The sequence below is a fragment of the Mus musculus genome, chromosome 5, assembly GCF_000001635.26.
Source record: "Mus musculus strain C57BL/6J chromosome 5, GRCm38.p6 C57BL/6J".
NCBI lineage: Eukaryota > Metazoa > Chordata > Mammalia > Rodentia > Muridae > Mus > Mus musculus.
Genome location: NC_000071.6, coordinates 144,367,826 through 144,377,095, shown reverse-complemented (window position 1 = coordinate 144,377,095; position 9,270 = coordinate 144,367,826).

Below are 9,270 nucleotides of genomic sequence, written 5' to 3'. Positions count from 1 at the left end.
CAGCTATAGTCACTTCCACAAGATCAAGTCAACAAGATTAGTCAGAATCCCAGCAGGCAACAGATACCTGGGTTATTAGTGGGTTATTAACAAAAACTGGAAAGGACACAGGACGGAGAAGTGGAATGTACCACAAGTGTCCAGGAGAGTGGACACACATGTACCTGCCCCTCTCCACACACAAGTGAATGAATAAATAAATCTACAGGTAAGTGAAGGATTTTTTTTTAAATACTTGGAGTGCACATATAGATTGGTGAGTTACATTCCTATCTACAACAGAAAGGTCCGGGTTTAAAAAACATCCCAAATCAAATGTATGCAGGAAACACATGTCACACAGGCTGAGCCTGCTCCTGGGGAACTTTTTTTAAAAAAGATTTTGTTTATTCATTTTATATATGTGAATATACTGTAGCTGTCTTCAGACACACCAGAAGAGGGCGTCAGATCTCATTACGGATGGTTGCAAGCCACCATGTGGTTGCTGGGAATTGAACTCAGGACCTCTGGAAGAGCAGTCTGTGCTCTTAACTACTGAGCCATCTCTTCAGCCCCCACCCCACCCCCCGCCCCAGGAACTTTTGAGACATGAATTCCTTTCATTCCCCCACCACCACCACCCCCAGGAGGAGGTCATACATTTACACCACACTTTCAAAGACATCTCTAAAGTAGACCAATAATAAATGATCCAGAGTGTGGCTCAGGTTGGTAGGGTGCTTGCTTCTCAAGCAGGTAATCCAGGCTGTGGCTGGAGCCAGGATGGGCTTGTAGGAGGAAGTGGAGGACTGGCCCACATGGTGACTCACAACCATCTGTAATGGGATCTGATGCCCTCTTCTGGTGTCTCTGAAAACAGCTACCATGTACTCGAAGAAAGAAAGAAAGAAAGAAAGAAAGAAAGAAAGAGAGAGAGAGAGAGAGAGAGAGAGAGAGAGAGAGAGAGAGAGAGAGAGAGAAAGAAAGAAAGAAAGAAAGAAAGAAAGAAAGAAAGAAAGAAAGAAAGAGAGAAAGAGAGAGAGAGAGAGAGAGAGGGAGGGAGGGAGGGAGGGAGGGAGGGAGGGAGGGAGGGAGGGAGGGAGGGAGGGAGAAAGAAAGAGAAAGAAAGTCCCCAACTAGCCTGGATACATTGTGAGATCCTGTCTCAGAATTAACTGAGGGTTGGGGACATAGTTCAGTAGTAGCAAAGCCCCCCCCCAAACCCCAGCCCACCCCAAAACACACAAAGTACTAGGTTCAAACTCTAGTACTAATGAGGGGGAAAAAAAAAACTAGACAATTCTGTCTTTCGAGCCATTGACTTAGAGTACGAAACAGCTCAGTCATCAAGAGCATCACCATGGGCCAGTGAGACAGCTCAGACAGTAAAGGTGCTTGCAGCCAAGCCTGACAACCTGAGTTCGATTCCTGGGTCTCACATGGTAGAAGGAAAGCACTGACTCCCGAAAGTCATCCTCTCATTCCCACATGTACCATAGACTACATATGTGTATGCAAACAGATGGACACGTGTGTGCGCACACACACATGAAGATTATGTTAAATCTCTTTTCAATGAGTATTATAGTTATTTGTGTGTATAGGCATGTGGGTAAGCATGCACAAGTATAGAGGCCAGAGATCAACCTCAGACGTCACTGATTAGGAACCATCCTTGTTTTCTGTAACAAGGTCTCTCACTGAACCTGGAGCCTACCAAATAGGCTAGCCCGGGGTAAACATCCAACTCCAGAGAGCAGTCTTTCTCTACCTCCCCAGAGCTGTGTGTAACCGCCATCTTCTTACATGGATGCTGAGGGTCAAACTCAAGAGTCCACGCTTGTGCCGCAAGCACTTAACCAGCTAACCTGGCTTCATGTATTTCAACAAAGCAAATCCCAGAACTGCAGAGACAAGTGGATCTCTGTGAGTTCAAGTCCAGCCTGGTGTATATAGTGAGTGGACAGCCAGAGCTACATGATGAGATCTTGTCTTAGAAAAGAAGAAGAGGGGGAGGGGGAGGGGAGAAGGAGGGGAAAGAGGAGGAGGAGGAGGGGAGGAGCAAGATTTTCACAATAAACAAAGTATCTAGTTCCTAAGTAAAGGGAGCGCTCTATAAGCCTCAACTTTCCATCTGTCTAAAGCTCCATCTGGACACACAGGGCGTGCCACGAATCCCGTGCCTCATCAGCCTGGCCCTAGAGGATCAAAAGGGCGCCTGGAACATCAACCAGGGTGGCCAGGCTAGCCCAGTCCAGGCAGGACTGATGGCCCAAGTCCTGGGTACATGAATGGCATCAACCCAACAGTTTCCATAATGCAGTAGGGTGGACAAGGACAGGGACAGGACCCTGGTCGTTCTTTGGCTCTTTCCATGGGATGGTGGCTGTTAAGTGAGGTCTGGGACCTCAGACTGTGCAACTGTACAGAAGCTGCCTGCAGGCAGAGATCTCTGCCCACACCATACAACCCTGCTTTTTGTTTGTTTGCTTGTAATTTTTTAAATTACATTTATTTATTTAGAGAAGAAGTCGTGTATGCCACAACCCCTGTGTGGAAGTCAGAGGATAACTCACAAGAGCAGGTTATTGCCTCCCATGGTATGAATCTCAGGTTCAGTTCCTTCCTTGCCTGAGCTAGCTTACTGGCCCCTAGCTTAGTTTTACCGTTGTCTGTGTTGGGTTTTGCCCTGTTCTTGATAGGGGTGAAGAAAACCATTTGGAAATGTACACTTCAGCTGTGTCTGCATAGTAGCATACACCTTTAGTCCTAGAGTTCAAGTCCAACCTGGTCTACATAGTGAGCTCTAGGACAGCCAGAGCTACTTGATGAGATTGTGTCTCAGAAAAGTAGAGGAAGAGGAGGAAGAAGAGGAGGAGGAAGAAGAAGAAGGGAGGAAGGTGAGAGGAGGAGAGGGAAGAGGGAGAAGAGGAAGAAGGGGAGGAAGAAGAGAAAGAAAGTATATGATTCAAGCCAGGTGTAGTGCTGAGCCCCAGATGTGGAGGCAGGAGGATTACAAATTTGAGGGCAGACTGGGCTATATAGTAAGCTGAATACTCTGTCTCAAAAAATAAAAACAAAAGGTTGCAGATGTAGCTCAACTGGACTATGTATCATGCATGTATAAGCCCAGGGTTTGATCTTCAGCATTCCATAACCAAGGCATGATAGCACACACCAGTAATCCCGAAACCAATGGAGGAGAGCTATGGGACAATGTAGACCACAAGACAAAAGGAAGCTCCCTGAGATGGTGGCTTCTGGTTTCCAGACAAGAAACACCAGGAAGGTGCAGGGACAAGTGTCTAAACAGGCCAATAGTGGGGACAGAAGGTCCAGAGACCCTATAAAATACTCAAGCCATTGTCTGTTCAACATAATGGACTTCCAGCCTTATATTTCTCCCATCCCAAATTATAAAGCTCTTTCTTTCCCCATTTCCATAGCTTGGTCTTCTGTCTTTCTAGGTTGATCAACTCTTTGTTCCTGCCAAGGAACGAGCTTGAAAATGCCCCAGACGACTCCACCACTCCGGTGACACGGGAGGTGGAGGCAGGAGGATCAGAATACTACATATAAGTTTGAAGCCAGCCTGAGATATATGAGACCCTGTATCAAAAAGAGCATGCCGAGGCTGGGAAGATGGCTCTGTGGTTAAGAGTTCATTTAGTACCATTTATGCAGAGGTAGAGTCGCACTCATGTCAGGCATCTCACAACGACCTTTTCCAGGGGGAACAACACATCTGGCTTCCAGAAGTACCTGTGTTCACCTGCACATACCCACACACAGACACACAGTCAGAGACATAACTCAAAAGAAATGCAAACCTTATGAGAGAGACACGTGTGCCAATCACATGTGTCTAGGATATCCATAGTGTTGTGTAAAACTTATCTTAAAGTTGTTCAAAAGCCCTTTTGATATCTGGAAAGGAAACTCTATTCTCTCCCCTGTTGTGTAACAAAGAATTATGTAATACTGAAGTACTTTGCTGAGCCCAGGCCTAAGAGGGACTCTTGGTTTACAAAGGAGAAAATATCAAAGCCGCTAGCTTCCAGATGGTTTCCTGGCTCTGCCTCCTAACATTTTATTCTCTGCTGAATAAAATGGAGAGGTTGAGGGGCTGGCTCAGTGGTTAGAGCACTGCCTGCTCTTCCAGAGAGTCTGGATTCAATTCCCAGCAGCCACATGGGGGCTCACAACTGTCTGTAACTCTAGTTCCAGAGGATCCAGTGCTCTTGGACACCAGACATAGACATGGTACATAAACATACATGCACGCAAACATATATGTGTTTTTATATATTTATATAACATATATGTTTTATATAAAGAGATGTTAATATATTTTAGATGTTTATGTATTAGATGTACACACACACACACACACACACACACTGTCAACCAGGGGAGATAGAACGCATGCTCAGAACAGCAAGTCAGCTAACAGGAGGAAGCACTGCTGGAAGTCTGGTTCCTGCTGTAGCCAAGGACACACCTTCTTCTCACTCCTGATTACTGTAGCAGAACAGCAGGTTGGTCCGAAAGACTTTTCTCACCCTCTCTTTCCTTGGTCCCTTTGCTGACACATCAGCACACAAAGTTAACTAACACTCACAGGCCCAGTGTCCTTCACCCTCCACCTAGAGGCCTAGCCAGAGACATTTATCTCTAAAGCAAACACAACTGTACCCAAATCTGTGAGTGGCTATGTTTGCTAATGATGTCATATGTGTCCCAGACTCTCTGATCAATGTGACTCAAGGGTGAGCAGCTGACTGGTCAGAGTGAGTAACGTGCTGACCTGCCCAAACTGGCAACAAGGTGACCCCAGGGTGACCCAGGCCTTGGAGAATGAAGTAGGAGTGAACCTGACAGAAGAGACTAGGTTGCTGGTTCCAAGAAATACCAATAAAGGGATTTTTAGTGACTCCCAATCTCACACAACATCATCCCCAACAACTCCACATGGGCAAGGCTTATAGTATCTCACTAAATTTTGAAAAATAAGGAGTGTTGGGTGTCATGGCTCAAAGCTGTAATTCCAGCTACTCCAGAAGCTGAGGCTGGGGGATAATCCACACAAGCCTGGGCTATGGAGTCAGCTCAAAGGGCAACTTGAGCTACAGGAAAATTCTGGTTCTAATCTGAAAGAAGAAAAAGGGAAGGGGATAGGGGTGTGGCTCAGTGGTAGAGTGATTTCATAAAATATGCCAGGCTGGGGGTTCAATAGCAGCCAATACTGGAATATTAGGTGGCAAAATCAATTCAACATAGGGAAGTGTTTTGAGTTGATGTAGCAAATCAGGCCAGGTGTAATCATTTCAAAAACAACAAAAGGCAGAAGAAGAAGAAGAAGAAGAAGAAGAAGAAGAAGAAGAAGAAGAAGAAGAAGAAGAAGAAGAAGAAGAAGAAGAAGAAGAAGAAGAAGAAGAAGAAAGGAGGGAGGGAGGGAGGGAGGGAGGGAGGGAGGGAGGGAGGGAGGAAGGAAGGAAGGAAGGAAGGAAGGAAGGAAGGAAGGAAGGAAGGAAGGAAGGGGAAGAGAAAAGAAAAGAAAATTCTGTTTCAAAAACAAATATGTGGATGCTGCTGAACCTGCAGAGATAGAAATACAACCAGACTACATTTTCCAGGATAGGAGCTTAGAGGCGGGGTGGGGCGGAGTGGGGGGCCGGGGGCAGATGGTAAGGGAGCATTCAGGAGCTCTCCCCTTGAATTGCAATCTCAGTTAAAAGTGGAGATCAAAGATAAGCTCAGAGGGAACAGACAGGGACAGCTGCTGGAGCTGTGACTTCCCAGGACCTCTTCCTAGCCAGTAGCCCTGCAGTAGGGTAAGGACAGCCTACTTGACTCATCTTGCACACTCCAGGGGTAAACCCTGGCATCAAGTCACGAGTTAGCCTGGAGCCTAAACAGCTGTATCAAGAGACCTGCCCTGAAGGCAAGCATGACCTTTCACTACCCCCGCAGGGTCGCAGGGTCGTTTGAAGTACTGCCCACCCCCATTCGCAGTGCTAGGAGGCTGGGATGTGCTGTGACAGGCCCTGGGGTCACAGGGTCATTGACAGGGAGAACTGCATTTGCCAGGCTGTTTTTTCCTGAGTAAAGACCTCTGGACACGTGCTCGTAGCTTGTTCCACTAGGACAGCAGCAGTGATGTTGTTGATGGGGGTGCATCCATGGGAGTGTGTGTGTGTGTGTGTGCGCGCACGCACAAGAGAGAGAGAGAAAGAGAGAGAGAGAGAGAGAGAGAGGGAGGGAGGGAGGGAGGGAGAGAGAGAGAGAGAGAGAGAGAGAGAGAGAGAGAGGGTAAGAGAGAAAGAGCGCACAGCGCACACATGCAAGTCACAAATGGGACAAATCCTAGCAGCTGGATTAGGGGAGCAGAGTGTGGGACAAATCCACACTCTGGATTAGGGGAACAGGTTTTGTTTTGTTTTTTTTTTCTTTTTAAAAATATATTTATTCTTTCACAATTCCATGCATAGATATTTATGTATATATAATATACAATTATTATTTCCCCTTAGACCCTCTCCTTCCTCCTTAACTCTTCTTTCTCCCCAAAAAGTCATCCTCCCTACTTTTTTTTTTTTTTTTTGGTGACCCACTGCATTTAGCTAGAGTTGCCTGCATGAGCTTGGGTAGGGTTATTTATTTGAACATGGGCGGCTTACCCGAGGCTATCCCACTGTGGAATATGACTCCCCCTCCCCCAACAACTGGACTAGCTCCCCAGGGAGGCTGTGCTCCCGCCCAGTTCCCTCAGGTGATAGGCCTCTTCTGTTGATAGGCTACCAGTGTTGCTGTAAGCTCAGGGGACAACTGCCATGTCATACTAAAAAGATAGTATTCCAGGGCTAGAGAGATGGCTCAGTGGTTAAGCGCACTGACTGTTCTTCGGAAGGCCTGCGTTTGGATCCCTAGCACCAACACAAAAGCCAGGCATGGGGGCAGGATGACTCAATGGTTAAGAGCACTTGTGACTCTTGCAGAGGACCCAGGTGTGGTTTCCAGCATCTACATGACAGCTCACAACTACCTGTAACTCCAGCTCCAGGGGATCAGATGGATTCTTCTGGCCTCTGAGGGCACCAGGCACACACAAGGTACACATACATACGTGCAGGCAAAATTGTTACATACATAGGATAAGTCTTAAAGAAACTAATCTGCACATGGCAGTATTCATTAGTAACCACAGCACTGCAGGCTGAAGGCAGGAGAATCCCAGAGATTGTTTCCAAGTTCAGAGACTCAAAAAAAAAAAAAAAAAAAAAAGGAGGAAAGAGATTAAGGAAGAAATCTTGATGTTAACCTCTGCTCACACATGTACATACACACATCACATGTACATGCACAAGTGCACATGTATAACACACACACACATTCCCTACTTTCTGACTGTTGATGCAAAGTTATCAGCTGCCTCAAAGTTCCGGCAGTTTACATTCCCTCCTATGATGGACTGTATCAACATGTGCCCTCCGTCATGGTTAGCTTAAGCTTTACCTTGGCATGACCCAGAGTCACTTGGGAAAGGGGACCCACAAGTGAGGAGCTGCCTCCGTCAGGTTGGCTTATGGTCATGTCTGTGGGGCACTGTCTTGGTTGCTGGTGGATGAAGGAGGAGCCAGCCCACTGTGGGTGGTACCATACCTAGGCTGTTTAAGAAGGGAAACTGAACAAGCTAAGGGGGAGCCAGCCACTAAGCAGTGGTCCTCCGAGGTCTCTTTCAGTTTCTGCCTCTGGGCTCCTGTTGTTCCTGCCCTGATGATGCACTGTGACCTGGAGATGTAAACCAAATAAACACTTTCTTCCATCAAGTCATTTTTGGTCAATGTTTTTATCATAGTAACAGAGAGGCAAACCGTGAACATCTTCTCCTTCCCTTGCCTTTGTCAGACACTAATTTGTTACATCAATGGGAAAAAGAACAAGTAACTAATATATGGATTTTTTTTTGAGTATTCGTGATGTTTATCTGTGTTGATTCCAAGCCAATCACAAACTCTTTCCAAAGTTTAGGAGCAATACAGTGGACCGTTGGAATCCTTCCATACTCTTGGAGTCAGCCAAGCATGAATTGAAAACACTTGGTTTGTACTACATCTGTCCAGAATACGCACAGACAGTTTTTTCGTCATTCCCTAGAGAGCTCAGTTTCTTTTTCTAGGGCTGTGATAAGCTTACTCTGGCAAAAGCAACTTGACGAAGAAAGGGCTTGTTCTGACTCACAGTCCAGAGGTGTAGTCCATCATGGTGGGAAAGGCCACAGGAGCATGAGGCAGCTGGTCACGTCATAGCCACAATCGGAAAGCAGACAGATGGATGCAAACTGCTCAGTTTCCTTTCTCCATTTATATGGTCTAGGATTCCGGCCAGGAAATGGTGCTGCCCACGGTGGGCAAGGTTCAATGAACACAATCAAGATAATCTTCTTTCCCATACTCAGAGGCCCATCTCCCAGGTGATCATGGCATACTAGACAATATAGTATGATACACTTTTACTAATTATTCATGCCATGTTAGGGATTATAAGTTATTTGGATGAAGATTGTTTAAAGTATAAATGAGCGGGGCTGGAGAGATGACTCAGTGGGTAAGAGCACCCGACTGCTCTTCCGAAGGTCCGGAGTTCAAATCCCAGCAACCACATGGTGGCTCACAACCATCCGTAACGAAATCTGACTCCCTCTTCTGGGGTGTCTGAAGACAGCGACAGTGTACATACATTAAATTAAATTAAATAAATAAATAAATCTTTTTAAAAAAAAGTATAAGTAAGCAAGCCAAAGCGGGGATATACTAATAGAACACTTGCCTAGCATGCCCAAAGTCCTGGGTTCTATCTTAGCACCAGGTAGTATATATCATCTTAGCACTTGGAATGTGTAGACAGGGGGATCAGAAGTTCAAGGTCACCTGTGGCTATGTAGAGAGTTGAATGCTAGCCTAGAATACATGAAACACTAGAAGAAGATAAAAAGGAGGAGATGAAGCATGGTGGCTCATGTCTACCATTCCAGCACTCGGGAAGCTGACGCCAGGGACTTGGTTTAGGCCAGCCTAAGGTGTGTAACAAACAGATAAATAATAAGTAGAATAAAATGCTGCCAATATCAAAGAATAATTAGAATAAAAAAAGAATAAAGTAAGGCCAGAGAGATGGCTCAGTGGGTAAAAAAACACTTACTGAACAAGCCTTAAAGCAATCACCAGAACTCACAGGAGAGGACGACCTTCCAAAAGTTGTCTTTGTCTTCTGACCTCCACATGTGTT